The sequence below is a fragment of the Cannabis sativa genome, chromosome 4, assembly GCF_029168945.1.
Source record: "Cannabis sativa cultivar Pink pepper isolate KNU-18-1 chromosome 4, ASM2916894v1, whole genome shotgun sequence".
Lineage (NCBI taxonomy): Eukaryota > Viridiplantae > Streptophyta > Magnoliopsida > Rosales > Cannabaceae > Cannabis > Cannabis sativa.
In genome coordinates, this window is record NC_083604.1 from 34676124 (window position 1) to 34686499 (window position 10376).

At 32.9% G+C, this 10376-nt stretch overlaps 1 non-coding gene across 1 annotated transcript; it reads right to left on the reverse strand.

Moving 5' to 3' along the window:
• Nucleotides 1–228: 228 nt before the first annotated feature.
• Nucleotides 229–335, reverse strand: LOC115718305 (small nucleolar RNA R71). The gene has a single exon (XR_004011885.2). It is a non-coding gene; the product is annotated as a small nucleolar RNA R71 (small nucleolar RNA).
• Nucleotides 336–10376: the final 10041 nt, after the last annotated feature.

The window sequence follows — 10376 nt, forward strand, 5'->3', positions numbered from 1 at the left end:
ATCCCAACTGAAGATCCTCACCTCCATCTCCGTTCATTTTTGGAGGTGAGCGATTCTTTCAAGATCCAAGGAGTGAGTGAAGAGGTGTTAAGGTTGAAGCTATTCCCATTCTCAATACGGGACCGAGCTAGATCATGGCTCAACACTTGGCTGCCTGATTCTGTGACCAATTGGAATGACCTTGCTGAGAAGTTTCTAAGGAAATACTTTCCTCCTACTAAAAATGAAAAATTCAGAAGTGAGATCATGACTTTTCAGCAACTTGAAGATGAGTCCACAAGTGATGCGTGGGAGAGGTTTAAGGAACTTTTGTGAAAGTGTCCACATCATGGCATTCCACATTGTATTCAGATGGAGACTTTTTATAAAGGCTTGAATGCAGCTTCTCGAATGGTGTTAGATGCATCGGCCAATGGTGCTATTTTGTCGAAGTCTTACAATGAAGCATTTGAGATTTTGGAGACCATTGCAAGTAACAACTACCAATGGTCCAACACAAGAGCTCCAACAAGTAGAAAAGTGGCGGGAGTCCTTGAGGTAGATGCAATAACAGCTTTGACAGCTCAAATTGCTTCCATGACGAATGTTTTGAAGAATTTGAGTGTTGGGAACGCGAAAAATATTCAACCAGCTGCTGCCATTCAAAGTGATGATGTATCATGTGTGTTTTGTGGAGAAGGGCATGCGTTTGAGAAGTGTCCATCTAATCCGGAGTCCGTTTGCTACATGGGAAATCAGAATTTTAATAGAAACAATGGGGCATTCTCAAACTCTAACAATCAATCATGGAAGAATCATCCTAATTTGTCTTGGGGGGGTCAAGGAGCAAGCTCAAACACCGCGCCAGCCCAAGGAAGACAAGCATATCCACCAAGTTTTTCACAACAACCCCGACATCCGCAACATGCTCCAAATTCCCAACCAAGTTCTTTGGAGAGTCTAATGCGGGATTATATGGCCAAAAATGATGCGGTGATACAAAGTCAAGCTGCCTCTCTTCGAAACTTAGAGTTGCAACTTGGACATTTGGCCAATGAATTAAAAGCTAGGCCGCAAGGTTCTTTGCCTAGCGACACGGAAAATCCAAGGATGGGAAGGAACAATGCAAATCCATTCACTTGAGGAGTGGCAAGCATCTAAAAAATTCCGAGGAGGAAATAAAGGGTAGTGGGGAGCCCACTTCAATCCAAAACGATGAAAAATTGAGTAAAAAAACTGCCCAGGAAATTGCTGATACCAGACCAGTTGATACAGCAACAGGTCAACAATCTGACAGTCAGCAATCCGCACCAATATGTTCTAGTCCTAAACCACCCCTTCCATTTCCTCAAAGATTTTGGAAACAGCAGCAAGATGGGCAATTCAAGAAGTTTTTAGATGTGTTGAAGCAGCTCCATATCAATATTCCCTTGGTGGAAGCATTGGAGCAAATGCCGAACTATGTCAAGTTCTTAAAAGACATTTTGACGAAGAAAAGAAGGTTGGGGGAGTTTGAAACTGTAGCTCTTACAGAAGGATGCAACGCCATGTTAAAAAGTAAGATTCCACCGAAGTTGAAGGATCCGGGTAGTTTTACAATCCCTTGTTCTATTGGGGGACGGGATTGTTGGGTTTTATGCCCTAAATAAAACTCATTTCAATATAATCAGATTTACTTATTAATATAGATCAGAAATAACATTTAATGTTGCATGGTTCACATGATTTATTTCATGATTATATGTACATAATATATAAATTCATCTGAAACCCTTTTCACATACTTGATCCTGTTTATTGTGCCGTCAACACATTGGAAAGTAAACATGACTATGTGAATAAAGTTTCCTAGATTTATCAGACACAGGGTTTTACTGATATGATAATCTACAACAGAGTTTACTTGCATTTGGAGAAGTGCTATGTTCTTTCCAGAACATTGGTTAAAGTAAAGCTCAGGTTGGATGCATGGAGTATGCATCGGAAGGGACCGATATTGAACTTTGACTTAGATTTAATTAAACTTACCGTAAAATTTATTCAAGTCAATATCGCCTAGTTGATCCTAGATCAAATGATCTTAATCCTGTTATGATTAGGCTCAATCTTGAAAGGCTATTCGTGTTCCTTGAATTGTTAGTTAAGCCTACCTTTTGGTCAGGGTGATACCTACTTTTTGGGAACACGGTAGTGCAATTGAGTGGGAGCGCTGTCATAAACATGGAATCTATAGCTTCTATCTGGCGAATAGTAAGCAAAGGATGATCTCCTTCGAGCTTGACCAAACGAACATAAATGGTGGAGTACTCATTTCACATAAGCTGAAATATCATTTATACGGGGTCAAGTGTTTTAAGGAATAAATACATTGTAGGGTGTAACGGTAATTTAATACCTTTACAAAGGTAGATCATTCATATAGAGGATCATTGATCAAATTAGGATTATAACAATGGATAACTAATGATGTGTCTATATGGTGGAACATATAGAGCATTCTATATACCGAGAGTGCAATTCTAAGTTCTATGCGTGGATTCAACGAAGAATTAATAAGTTAGTGAATTTTAGTGCTAAATTCTTGATCTACTTATTGGAATCTCGGTTATATAGACCCATGGTCCCCCCACTAGTTGAGATAATATTGCTTGTAAGACTCATGTAATTGGTTTTGATTAATCAATTATAATTCTCAAATTAGACTATGTCTATTTGTGAATTTTTCACTAAGTAAGGGCGAAATTGTAAAGAAAGAGTTTATAGGGGCATATTTGTTAATTATGATACTTTGTATGGTTCAATTAATAAATATGATCAATGACAATATTATTTAATAATTATTTATAGTTATTAAATAGTTAGAATTGGCATTTAAATGGTTGAATTAGGAAATTGGTATTTTTGAGAAAATCAGATACAAAAGGTGTTAAAATTGCAAAATTGCAAAAAGCAAGGCCCAATCCACTAAGTGTAGGGCCAGCCACTTTTGTAGGAAATTTAAATTGATTTTTTCATTATTTTAATGCCAAATAATTCAAACCTAACCCTAGTGGAATGCTATAAATAAATAGTGAAGGCTTCAGGAAATTTACACTTAAATTTCTACACTTATTCTGATTCAGAAAAACTGAGCCTTCTCTCTCCCTATCTTTAGCTGACCACTCTCTCTCTTCTTCCTTGATAATTTCAAAATCCTTAGTGTATGAGTAGTGCCCACACACATCAAGTGATACCTCAATCATGGTGAGGAAGATCGTGAAGAAAGATCATCAGCAAAGGAGTTTCAACATCAAAGATTCAGAGAAAGAGATCCAGGTTCAGATATTGATAATGCTCTGCTACAGAAAGGAATCAAGGGCTAGATATCTGAACGGAAGGAGTCATATTATTCCGCTGCACCCAATGTAAGGTTTCTTAAACTTTATATGTGTTTAATTTATCGTTTTAGAAAGTTCATATTTAGGATGTTAATAAACATACTTGTGAGTAGATCTAAGATCCTGGTAAAATAAATTCCAACAGGGATGTTGGAAGAGCTTTGTGTGATTTGGGTGCAAGCATCAACCTCATGCCTATGTCGATATTTTTTCAAATTTTGTGGAAAAGATACTTAGTCAAATAAGATATTTTCTAGATAATTATTTCTAGACTACTTATTATTTCTAATATTTAAAAGGAAAATATTATACATTGTGAAATTAATTATTTATATAATTAATTTTGGTACAATCTATTTTAAGTATATTTTTTTCCTAGTATTAAGCTAGAGATTAATAATTAAGCCTTCTCTACACTTAATTATTTATTTCTTGAATTTAATACATTTAATTAATTTGAAAATTAAATATCTAAGTTGATTTTATCATCATACTTAAATATTTCTTTTTCATGACATTTAATTAAATAGAAAATTATTTTTTGGTTGAAATTTAATTTTTTCAACTAAATTTAAATAATTTTCAATATATATTTTTTTTTTCTTTATTTTATTAATCAATTTTCGAAATTACATTTCTTAAATGCTAGAATTTCGAATTTTATCTTGAAAAATAGATTAAGTTGTAAATTAATTATTTTAATTAATTCTTGGATCAACTTAAATCAATGATTTTTTCATTTATTGATTAATTTAAAATAAATTGAATTAAAGTATATTATTAGAAATTGAATTAATTAGTCAAAGGAAAATCTAGCTAGATGATATTTTTGCTTGAAGTATTTTTCTAGTGTATTTAATTAAATAGAAAATTAATATTTAAGTTGATTTTCATCATCATACTTAAATATTTGAAATTTTTCCTATATATTTAATTAAATAGGAAAATTATATTTTTTGTTGTAAATTAATTTTATTAATTAATTTTGGTCCAACATTAAATTAGAATAATTTTTCCAGGATTTATTTTTTATTTTAATATGCATTTTTCGAAAATTGTATTCTTATATACTTTAATTTTTCGAAATGCAATATATATTTATAGAAAATTAAATTTGAGTTGTAAATTAATTTAAATTAATTTTGTAACAACTTAAATTGAATATTTTTCTAAATATTTATTGGAAATTATTACTAAGATGGAAATAATTCATGTTATTTTCATATCCATCTAAGTAAAATTTATAAATATTAAATTAAAATTTATATTTGGAATTTTTCATTCTAAATTGGAAATTTTAATTAAATAAATATATATTTAAAATAAATAGAATAAATAAAGAGAATCAAAGAAAATACAACTCACTTTAAATAATGAGCTTGATTATTATTAAGACATTCGATCTCCATTGTGGGTTTTACACCGCGTTTGTTTTAGTGAGTAATCCTCCCTAATGGAGGAACGTTCATTAGCAATTTCGCACTGTTTAACCTCGCATGATAAGTAGTTTGTAAGTGTTTTGTATGGTATAGATCACCCTAATGGTGGCGACCATACTTGACTTGCAAATTATGAAACAATGGTGGAAGCTCATAAGATAGAATTGCCTTCACTCTCGCCTAAACGGGACAACGCTGAATTCCAATCTTGATCGAATAAAAGGTTGCTAGAATGGTTATCATTTTATATGAGCTGACAACTCTATTCAATGGATGATGCTTTGACTCTCGCCTAAACGGGACACTGTATCAGTTTGTTGAAAAACCTTGGAAATTATTTAGGATTGTATGTTTTAGTATTTTCACTTGTCATTCCTTCTTGCTATATGCTTATAATTTCTGAATTGTGTATGAATTTATATTGAACCATGTTATTTTCTGTTATTAAGTTGTAGTTTAATTTTGAATCTTCATTGTTGGTCCAACATGTTTGTTTATCTAATGAGATAAATCCCTAGTGGATTTTCACCATTAGACATACATAATAGTGTTAGATCTCGAAAGATAAATATTGTATATGCGACATCTAGCTGTTCATCAATTGATGACACCTTAGACTAGTATTTTTACAATATGAAACAAGAAGATTACATAAATAAGATTACTTTGACTTTCGCTAATCGAAGCATCGTTGGATTCTTATTTATAAATGAAATTATCCTAATTCCTCTTAGCTTATTCATTTCGAATTAGCTCCATAATATATCATTGGATGAATGGTCTATAAATCATTTCATGTCATTCTATATTTTCTCTTAAGAAATTAAATGACGCATATGATTATAATCCCGAAATTCTATTCCCAATTGATATAAATCCTCAATCTTAGAAATCTCCTACTTGTATGGGCAAATCTGACTTAGAGTTTAAATAGTAGTGGTGGTCCAAGAAAGAATTACTCATTATATTTGGTATAAATTTAAGTCTTTGACTTTAATTTTAGATTCCAAATAGAAATTTTCTTATATTTCTAATTCCAGATACAATACAGTTACACTTTCTCAAGTGTTTAATATCATTCTTCTATTAATGGATTAAAACTGTATGGAATATGAGTTAGGTATTCTGTGACCAGGATCCACTTGCACTATTCTAAGAACTCTTTGATGTAAATAAACCTATGTCATCAAAAAGACACTACCACATTTTTTTAATCTATGGCATTTGTATCTTGTTCATAGTGGATTTGACAAGATCAATCTCTGCAAAGAGTTAATATGCCTATATCCACTGAAAGTAGTTCATCTCATTCGCAGATGGATGTACATTCAGGGGTGGATATGAGTTTTTCGTTGTATTCTTAAAACGATCACTCTAGATTATACCTTATGCAAAGAAATTTGAAATGTTTGAAAAATTTCTTAAATTTCTAGCAATGGTTAAAACCATTAAGGTAAGTGGTTAAAGATCTTGCGAACTGATAGGGGTGGAGAAATAGTTAGTTGATATGCAGTTCAAAGATCATTAAATTGATTTTTGAATTATATCCAAACTTACCTCCCCAGAAATTTCGAGTTGCATGTTGATGATTAGTTACTAGTCGTTGCCTAATTCCTTCTATGGTAATACAATTTCAAAATGATGTAATGGTTGTATACTTAATGTAAATCATTACTAGATTCATGGATGACCTAATCAAAATCTTAAGAAAAGCTAGAACTGTTAACCATGGTTTGTTAGCTATTCTAAGTGATTAGGGGTGGACCATCCCAATGTCAATAGATAAGAAAGTGTTTGTTCAAACAAATACTACTTTTCTAAGAAAATGACTAAGTCTGAAAAACAAGTAGCAAATAAATGAGATATTTAATTCTTGATTCCAAAAGTGTTCTATCATCTTATATAACATATGATGATCCCACTGCCTCTGTTGTCTTGTCACAACCAAAGAGGTTAATACCATTTAGTTTTCTTCGACATAATTCACGGTACCTCGCCGTAGTGGGAGAGTTTCTAGGAACTCACCTTCTTATGACTTGGGAGACACTAGTGATTAAAATCCATTGTGAGTTTAAACAAGTAATGGATTGTCAAGATAAGAAACTAAGAAGAAAGCCAATAGAACTATGGTTTAATCCATTCACATGGAGTAACCTAAAGTTTTCTATTACAAGGACATAAAAGGAAATTTTTGTTCATAAGTCTATTCAATGGACTTAACAAACTTCCTGTTCTTAGTATTATAGGTTTGAGTTTATCTAAACCTATGGCTTGTGGTATACCTGGTAATTACTTACTCTAATGCAAGCAACTTACTTTAGTAAGATGCTGAAGCATTTTCTTTCTAATGGCAATCTATAGAAGCTTCACAACTTCTTAGGCATAGATTTTATCTAAGGAAAAGTCTCAACTATTTTAGAAAAGATAAAGCCATGAAAGAATTTCTTATATCAACAGTGAGAGGTCTTAGATATGCTTTTGTATGCCTTAGACCAGACACCTGCTGTTGAGTGGGAGTAATGAGTAGGTATCAGATTAATCCAGGAGAAGAACATTGGAAGACAATCAAGTAAATTTTAAGATAAAGAAGAGGAACTATATGTTAGTCTATAAGGGTGTGTTTAAAACTCTTAGACTACACCATATCAGATTTCGAAATTTGCCTTTGTGCTAGTAAATCTTTCTGATAAGATGGTAGTTACCCTGGGGGTGGAATAGTGATTTTGGAGAAGTGTAAAAACCTATCTGAAGTCTCTAGGTCTACCAGAGAGAGACTGAATGTTAAAGCTGCAGGAAAGGTACTTATTCAGTCTAAGGAAAGTTTTATACATCTTTGGCACCATTCCAAATTGCCTTAAACTACTAGTGTTAATTTCCTGATTAACCAAAAGTAGTTGCCAAAGGTATAGAATCCAGTATCCCAAGAGAGTAGACATATAGAGAGGAATTTCACATTATCAATGATTTTGTGATTAAGGAAGAGTAATGGTGGAGAAAAGGTTGTGGTTAATTCAACCTTTCAGATCCTATTACGAGGAGTTTACTACTACTACACTTGATTTGTATATCAAGGTGTTGAGATTATTTGAAACGCACTTTTTGTTTTATATTAGTGCAAGTGGGAGTTTGTTGGGTTTTATGCCCTAAATAAAACTCATTTCAATATAATCAGATTTACTTATTAAAATAGATCAGAAATAACATTTAATGTTGCATGGTTCACATGATTTATTTCATGATTATATGTACATAATATATAAATTCATCTGAAACCCTTTTCACATACTTGATCCTGTTTATTGTGCCGTCAACACATTGGAAAGTAAACATGACTATGTGAATAAAGTTTCCTAGATTTATCAGACACAGGGTTTTACTGATATGATAATCTACAACAGAGTTTACTTGCATTTGGAGAAGTGCTATGTTCTTTCCAGAACATTGGTTAAAGTAAAGCTCAGGTTGGATGCATGGAGTATGCATCGGAAGGGACCGATATTGAACTTTGACTTAGATTTAATTAAACTTACCGTAAAATCTATTCAAGTCAATATCGCCTAGTTGATCCTAGATCAAATGATCTTAATCCTGTTATGATTAGGCTCAATCTTGAAAGGCTATTCGTGTTCCTTGAATTGTTAGTTAAGCCTACCTTTTGGTCAGGGTGATACGTACTTTTTGGGAACACGGTAGTGCAATTGAGTGGGAGCGCTGTCATAAACATGGAATCTATAGCTTCTATCTGGCGAATAGTAAGCAAAGGATGATCTCCTTTGAGCTTGACCAAACGAACATAAATGGTGGAGTACTCATTTCACATAAGCTGAAATATCATTTATACGGGGTCAAGTGTTTTAAGGAATAAATACATTGTAGGGTGTAACGGTAATTTAATCCCTTTACAGTGTAGATCATTCATATAGAGGATCATTGATCAAATTAGGATTATAACAATGGATAACTAATGATGTGTCTATATGGTGGAACATATAGAGCATTCTATATACTGAGAGTGCAATTCTAAGTTCTATGCGTGGATTCAACGAAGAATTAATAAGTTAGTGAATTTTAGTGCTAAATTCTTGATCTACTTATTGGAAGCTCGGTTATATAGACCCATGGTCCCCCCACTAGTTGAGATAATATTGCTTGTAAGACTCATGTAATTGGTTTTGATTAATCAATTATAATTCTCAAATTAGACTATGTCTATTTGTGAATTTTTCACTAAGTAAGGGCGAAATTGTAAAGAAAGAGTTTATAGGGGCATATTTGTTAATTATGATACTTTGTATGGTTCAATTAATAAATATGATAAATGACAATATTATTTAATAATTATTTATAGTTATTAAATAGTTAGAATTGGCATTTAAATGGTTGAATTAGGAAATTGGTATTTTTGAGAAAATCAGATACAAAAGGTGTTAAAATTGCAAAATTGCAAAACGCAAGGCCCAATCCACTAAGTGTAGGGCCAGCCACTTTTGTAGGAAATTTAAACTGATTTTTTCATTATTTTAATGCCAAATAATTCAAACCTAACCCTAGTGGAATGCTATAAATAGATAGTGAAGGCTTCAGGAAATTTACACTTAAATTTCTACACTTCTTCTGATTCAGAAAAACTGAGCCTTCTCTCTCCCTATCTTTAGCTGACCACTCTCTCTCTTCTTCCTTGATAATTTCAAAATCCTTAGTGTATGAGTAGTGCCCACACACATCAAGTGATACCTCAATCATGGTGAGGAAGATCATGAAGAAAGATCATCAGCAAAGGAGTTTCAACATCAAAGATTCAGAGAAAGAGATCCAGGTTCAGATATTGATAATGCTCTGCTACAGAAAGGAATCAAGGGCTAGATATCTGAACGGAAGGAGATATTATTCCGCTGCACCCAATGTAAGGTTTCTTAAACTTTATATGTGTTTAATTTATCGTTTTAGAAAGTTCATATTTAGGATGTTAATAAACATACTTGTGAGTAGATCTAAGATCCTGGTAAAATAAATTCCAACAGGGATGTTGGAAGAGCTTTGTGTGATTTGGGTGCAAGCATCAACCTCATGCCTATGTCGATCTTTAAGAAGTTGGGTATTGGTGAAGCACGTCCTACAACTGTTACATTGCAACTTGCTGACAGGTCCATGGCCCATCCGGAAGGAAAAATAGAAGATGTTCTAGTACAGGTTGACAAGTTCATTTTTCCAGCTGATTTCATCATCCTAGACTATGAAGCTGATAGAGATGTGCCTATTATCTTGGGTCGACCATTCCTTGCTATCGGGAGAACTCTGATTGATGTGCAAAATGGGGAGCTCACAATGAGGGTGAATGACCAAAAAGTCACCTTTAATGTGTTCAATGCTATGAGATTTCTGGATGAGATAGAAGAGTGCTCCCGCATAAGTGTAATTGACTCGATAGTGGCTGAAAGATTTCACAACGAAGCTTGGAAGGATGAGAAATTTATAAGTTCTTTTGATGAGCTTGAAGACTTGAGTGAAGATGAAGACAACCAAGTTGCTTGGGTGGAGTCATTGCAACCTATTCCAAAATTCAAGAAGCCCTTTGAATCTT